This window comes from Ammospiza nelsoni, chromosome 5 (genome assembly GCF_027579445.1).
Source record: "Ammospiza nelsoni isolate bAmmNel1 chromosome 5, bAmmNel1.pri, whole genome shotgun sequence".
NCBI classification, from domain to species: domain Eukaryota; kingdom Metazoa; phylum Chordata; class Aves; order Passeriformes; family Passerellidae; genus Ammospiza; species Ammospiza nelsoni.
In genome coordinates, this window is record NC_080637.1 from 51,689,312 (window position 1) to 51,696,382 (window position 7,071).

Consider the following 7,071-nt stretch of genomic DNA (forward strand, 5'->3'; position numbering starts at 1 on the left):
CCCTGGTACGCTGGTGCAGGGGCTGGTGGGGAGCAGAGCCTGGGTGGGAGGAGAAGGGCTGTGGCACCTGCTGTCCCTGTGCAGCCGCCCTCTCTGTGGGGGCTGCCACCCAAGCCAGCACCTCGCCTGCCTTCCTGTCCCTGCACCCACACCAGCCCCAGCAGGGCCGGGGGCTGTAGGTTGAAAAGCTATTCTAGAAAAAGTATCCTTCCACGCTTCTTTTTCTGACTCCAGCAGACATCTGGCGTGCAGTGCTCAGGAAGGATTACTCAGCATTTCCATCCTGACTCAGCCAGACTTTTCCTGTCTTGCTTTTGTCTTTTAAAGCAACAGTGCACGCTGGCAAAAGCTGATGTTCCATTTTTACCCCCATGCCACTGCAGACAACTTGCTTGCTTTTCTGGAGGGTAAAATAAATTTATCAGGATGTCTTGGATCTTCAAAGCAAATGTGATAAAGCCCCAATCATCTCCTGAGAGTGCAGAGTTCATGTGTAGAGCAGACAGCCCCAGGGCCAGTCCCTCCTGAAAACACTGAAACCACAGGAACAGACCTAAAATGAATGCTTCCCTCGGGCATAACTCCTTAAAACTCTTGTTTTCTGTAATTTTCAGTGAGTCCTATTCTGACAGGGGAAGCTGGAGCACAAATTGAACCTTTAGTTCTAGTGAAGTAGGGAATATATGGAAATTACATGAGAATAAGAATTATATAATGAGAGTGTATTATTCATTTTGTGAAATACTATGATAAAAATCCAATCCTCAAGCCCTGCCCCTCCTTTCACCTGCAGCCCCTGGCAATGCACCCAGATCTTCCCAAGGACTTTATGGGTGCTTTCAAGCCAATGATTTTGTCCCCAGAAGCTGCATGCTTGGAGGCCCTGTAGCAGATATATCCCAAAGTCCTTTCCCTTTGTGGTAGGTCTGTGTCAGACTGGGGGAAGAAAGAGAGGGTCTCTAGTCATGTTGCTACCATTCCAGGCAGATTTTCTGGCTTGTAACCATTCGGTCCCAGGACGTGGAGCAGTACCTCCTCTGGCTCTTGGGGCTTTACCTTCCCCTGGGCAGGTCCCAAGAGATGCAGCTCACCTCTGCCAGGAGATTTGCAAAGGTGAGACAAGCAAGCCATGCCCCATAAGTGATTTTTGCTGTCTGATTTCTCTCTGATTTGGGTTCCTTGGGATGGAGCAGTTGTGAGACTCAGCCTGGCTCTCTGGAAAGGCCCACATGCCCTGCAGCAAGATGGAAGGAGAACTGAAAGTGGGGTGTCATCATCTTTGCAGTTGCTGGCCTGGAGCATTTCTGCCCCCCCAGTGTTGTGCAGCAGGGGCTGGGATTGCTTCTGCTGTGCTGCTGCTTTGTGATGGGCGGGAGGTCAGTGCCACCCAGGGAGCCAATGTGCCAGCAGGGATTTGTGAGGGACCATCTCTCCCTCAAGAAAACTCTGGGAGTTGGCACTAGAGAGCAATGAGCGGGGAGGGAGGGGAGTGCTTTTAGTGGAAAGAGCAAACTGCTCCCAGAGCAGTGGGCCATGGGAAATCAGAGGCCAGCCCACATGCAGGTCACTAGGAAATTCAGCTTGGATATCACTAAAGTCTCAGAGCTGTGGTCTCCGCTGTGCCTGCCAGAAGCCCTGCTGTCTCCTGCCCTTCCAGGAGCTGTGCCTGGCTGCTGCCAGAGCTGCTCACTGTGAGGACACCAGCAAAACTGCCCAGGGGATTTCTAGCAAAGATGAATAAAGCAGCCTCAGGCAAGGTGTTTGTAAAAAATCTTGCTGGGCTTAAAAGCCTGTCTGCACATCCCAGCCCCTGAGAAAATGCTTAGTCACGAAATGGGAGATGAATGGTTAAAAACAACAGAAAGTTATTGAGAGGTCAGTGTTTCCATGCGGAACAGGGAAGTGAGGAATTTTCTCCTCTTTGTACATTAACAGCCTGTTTTGCCAGTAGATTTATGGCCAGAGATGTCTAGTTACACAGGCAGTCACGGGATGCCGAGTCAGCTCTCGAGTCCCTTGTGGGCAGCGCTGTTCCGTGCTGGGCTCTGGCAGCGGCTCCCAGCGGCTCAGCTCGGCTTCCCTGGGGACAAACCGGCCCTGGCCAGCTCCGAGGGGCTCACGGGCTCTCTCACACCGTGACACAGCAAAACGCAGCTGCCTCGGAATGCTGAGTGCAAACCAGGCAGCTGAATCAGCACTCCGGACCAGGATTTGCTGCGTAATGCTAGGGGGAAAAGGAGTTACGGTAACTGCTTAAAATGACTTGCTGGAGAAAGGAGTCTCTGCTGGAGTGTGCAGGGATATCCTGTGTGTTAGTTTGTGTTTATCAAAGGGAGATTACCTCTCCCAGCCCCACCTTGGCAGAACTGACTGTGCTCCCTGCTCTCTCAGCACCTAAAAAAATCCCAGTCTAGATCAAAGATACAGGTGGAGAAAAAGGAGGTCGAGAGTCCAGTGCACTGCAAATCCCTATGGAGAGCCCAGGCACTGCAGCTGTCCATGGGGCTGGCACTGCTGGTACCTTTGGAGGTTGTATAGACAGGCATGGCTGTGCTAGGCAACCACCCACACAGGAACCCTGGAAAACAGTGGGGTGGGAGGCACAGGCAAATTTCCCAGGATTAATGAACCAGCGTGACAAAAATGGGACATGCAGAATACAATAAATATTTTCATAGATATATGGGGATAAGTGTGCTGCAGGACACTGGTGTTTCCAGCACATAGCTGTGAGCAAGGAGAGAGCCTGGGCAGTCTGGAAACAGAGCAGGGAGAAGGAGGGAGAACAGAGCAAGTGCCCTGCAAGGCATGGGCCTGGCCAGAGTCAGGCAGTGACCTTAAGCACACAGCAGGTGATGGGTACACTGGGCTGAAATTTTGGGAGAGGGTGCATAGAGCCCAACATGCTTCCTAGAGTCTTGGTGGTCATGGGAATCAATCCTGCGTCCAGCTAGGAGCTGCTTTGGCAGCCAAAGGGAGGTGTGGAAGGGAATGGGGCAGAGTTTGCAAATAAAAATCCCATTTGTGCAAATGTTTCGGTAGGTGCTGCTCCCTCCTTTGTTTCAGTGCCACAACCGTGGAAAACAAAGTGTGCCCTGACTGTGAGACGGAACAAACCGTGAAACTTTGGATTTGAAAAATCACACATATGCAACAAAGAGGACCTTGTACCGCACTGCTCACATCCTTTTCTCAGGAGGAGGAGGAGGAACGGGAAGCCAAGTTTCGCACAGAAAGTGAGACCTAAGTCCTCCCTCCCCACAAGGTTTCCAAAACACCTCTGCGTGGTTCCGTAGCCCAGGGTCCAGGGAAGCGCTGGCCCGCAGGAAGGGGCTGTTTCTGGAGATTTCTCCGGCGTTCCGGACGCTGGAGCGGGGCCAGGAGCAGCAGCTGCAATCTCAGCGCAGGGAGGCGCCGCCCGGCACGAACAGCCCGAGTGCAGCGCTCCGTGACTCAGCAGAGCCCCTCGCTCAGCTGACTCAGCACCCGCCCGGCCTGACCGTGACTCAGCAGCACGCCCAGCTGGGAAAAGGTGACTCAGCACCGGCGGGAGCCGGGTTTGGGGGCTCATGCCCCGGCGGAACGTGCGGCATCGCTTGCAGCCACCGAGAGTTCCCCTTTCAGCCGTCCTTCCCAGAGGCGCCCCGGGTGAGGCAGGAGGGCAGGAAAAGCTGCTGTTCCAGGCTGGGCAAGCTGCAGCCCTCTCCGACCTGGGGATGCATGGGATTGCCGTGTCCGTCTGCTGTGGGACCGGGACAGTCTCTGCTCCGTACGGGGGAATCAAGGCATGGGAACTCCGGGGTGCCGCATGGGCACCCGGCTTTCACCTGTGCTGGTGCAAAACAGCAAACCCAGGAACCATGTATGGGAATGAATCCATTCTAGAGACTGGCATTCGGGATGTGCCAAATTTAAGTGACTCAAGACACACACAGTGTCTGTGGCACAGAATGTGCTCCCTCCTTCACTCATTACCAAATATCGCTCCAGGGCAGGCAGGCAGGACCTTATTTACTCCACCGAGCTGCTCTCTGTCTTGGGAGGGTGACAGATACATGCTGACGAAGAGAAATATGCCAAAGAAGGGTTAGAAAGGGCAGATATTACTTCAAAGACCTTAGTTTAGGGCAGACTGGGCTCAGCATTGGAGAGCCCTGTGCACTATGGAGCTTACAGACTGCAGCTGGTACAGCAAAAGAGCCAGAACACCCTTTGGGGGTTCTGAACCATCCTTTTGGGGGGATGCATTCCCCAGCATCCCAGGCACCGAGGAATCAGGGCTTTGGGCTCAGCCCTTCCCCTGAGCAGTGCTGGGCACAGCAGAACCTCGGGGCGGTGGCGGCAGCTCTTTAGCTAAATAATCATTAACAAGGCGACGTGGGATTTGAATTGAAGTGTTCGATTGCCGGGTGTGGTCTGGCAGAGGCCGAGAGGGACCAAGGTACTCCGCAAGTGGTGAGACTGAAGGTGCCTGGTGTGGGGTGAGCCACCCCCTGATTGCCCGGCTGCAGCTGGTTGTTCATGGTGTGCATGCCAGCACTAAACGTGTCCCTGCCCAGGGGCAGCGGGCCACTGCTGGCAGATCACCCACACCTCGACTTTTTTCTTATTTGGACTACGACTGCTAAAGTGCTGAGAGAAATTGCCACCTCCTTCTCACTGAGACTGATCTGGCATTTAAGCTTTTTTTTTTTTTTTTTTTTTTTTTTTTTTTTTTTTTTTTTTTTTTTTTAATGGTCAAGCAGCTAAAAATACCAGTGAAGTGCCTCGCAGCAACTTTTCTAAACACAGATTTTCCTACCACTCTGTGCTGGTGAAAGAAACTCCCCATAAGCCACAGGAAAGCCGTGTCCTTGCCTCACCCTGCTGTCAAATGTGATCCACGCTTTTCTGCCGAGATTGGCCAGGAAAACAAGCGCCTGGATAGAGGCACATGCAGCTTTTCTGTGCTGCGAGGGAATTCCTGATTCCCCAAGAAAATCCCTGCTGCAGAGCCCCTAGGACTCTCCCTGGCAGGGCTGAGCCCCCAGCCTCTCTGTTGCACAGTGTAGCAACCCCTGCAGCCCCATCCAAGACTGCCTGGCAAGAGCCATGTCCAGCCTTGCAGGAATGCTGCTGGAGACAGCCCTGCAGCACGCTTGGACTCATGGGGAGTGATCCTGTCAGTGGCCATCTCTCTTCCCTTGCTCCTGAGCACTGCAGCACCTACTTTTCCTCTCATTTGTTTGTATCGTCTTCATTCACCCTTAGCAGCACCAACAGTAATCTAAAGGAAAGGGGAAGTGGCTTTATTCTCATTTTGTGAAGGGAGGGAGATTTGTTATTCAGAATAAGCTTTGAGGAAGTTTTGACACGGCAAAGCAACATGAAAGTCCTTTGAAATGGAGAACAGCCTTCCCAGTAAACTGGCTTGGGACACTTCTATGCTGACTTTGTGAGACAATGCTGTGGGAAATCAGGACATATTTTTGTTATCCCCCTTTAAAAAAAAAATTCATGTACTAATTGGAGGGGTAAAAGAGAAACATGTAATTTTTTGCCTGTATGAATGTGATGCTGGCATGCCCAATATCATGCTACCCAAACATCATGGAAATTCTCATTAACTTTTAGTGTATATTTAGTTTTTAGAGATGTCAAGCAACTCTGACCCAGTACAAGGAAGTTATGTCTTTCTTCTTCTGGCATAGCAACAGCTGTTCTGGGTCATGCAAAATATCTGTCCAGGTCAGGATCCTGTTCCCAGAGTGGTTATTAATGGATGCCTAGGCAGAGCACAAACACCCTTTCCCGTCCTCCGTGCAGTCACAACGTGTGGATGAATCCATGTTCTGGAGTGGTCGCTGTGCGGGGCCGCACAGGGCTGATGGCTGCAGCATAATATTAGACTACGGAAAAACTTTGTTTTGGTTCTGTCCCCGGAGGTGGCAGAGCCTTAAGCAGGTCACTGCCAAGGGAGGGGCTGTTCTCTGTAATCGGGAAGCCCGGGCTGGGTGTGCGAGGGACCACAGCCATCTGGTGGTCAGAGCGAGCAGCGCTGTTCTTTCTAAAACAACATCAGAAAACTTAAAAAGGGAAAGGCATTTAAAAGAATTCCTTAGAGTGCTGTCATTTTTTTTCTTTTTCGCAATCATGAAGCAGTTTTTGCCAATGAGAAGTGCCCAGCCTCTAATTAAAATGATCCCTTGCAGAACTAGCAGGTTTTTGGGTTTTTTCCCCAAGTTCCTTCTCAAAAGAAACCTTGCAAAATTATTCAAGCTATTACTGGTATAATCTATAACAAGTATGACAGTACTAATTTGGAATCTTTCCATGCCTTCATCCTTGAAAAAGAGCTACCTTGTCACTGTTGGGTAAATCTCAGTGGAAAGCACTGTGACCATGGCTGGCTGCGCAGTCGAGAGGGGACAGGCTCACCCCAGGAGCCACAAGCAGCACTCTGAATTTTCACATGTTGGCCATCAATTCTAACTGACCTTACTTGGCAGACACCAAAAATGCTTTCCGTCTGTTTGTCCCTTGACAAAAATAGCAGCAACCCCTTTCTGCTGCACTCAAGTCTTCCTTGGGGACAGCTCCCTCTTGCCTTTGCCAGGTCCTGTGCTGGCTGCTTGGGGAATTAAAAACAAGGTGAGGGTGAAGATGGGGTTTTGTCTTGACCTGGGCTCAGGGCCTCCCTGAGGCAGTAAGGAGGAGTTGGGACTCCCCATACTCAGGATATTCATTCACTCAGGATGTCTTTGTTTCTCCTTTCAGGGAATTTGCAGGGAGTGCTCTGAGGGAGCTGGAGGCACTGAGAGGCACGAACCAGTGTTAAAGCATCACCAGTGGAACAGGCTGGTATGGTGCACAAATGCTGATGGGGCACCAGGAGTCCTTCCTTCCCAGCTGAGGCAGCCAGCCTAAGGCCAGGAACTGGCCAGAGGGCTGGGCCTTGCTTCTTCTGGAGGCCTTTCTGGCCCCACAGTTACAGAACCAGCCTGTGTTCCATCATGACCCTGCTCTTGCTTCCTCTCCTGCACGTGCTCCAGCAGGCGAAGCTCAGCCCTTTTGCCTTTTTTCAGATGACAT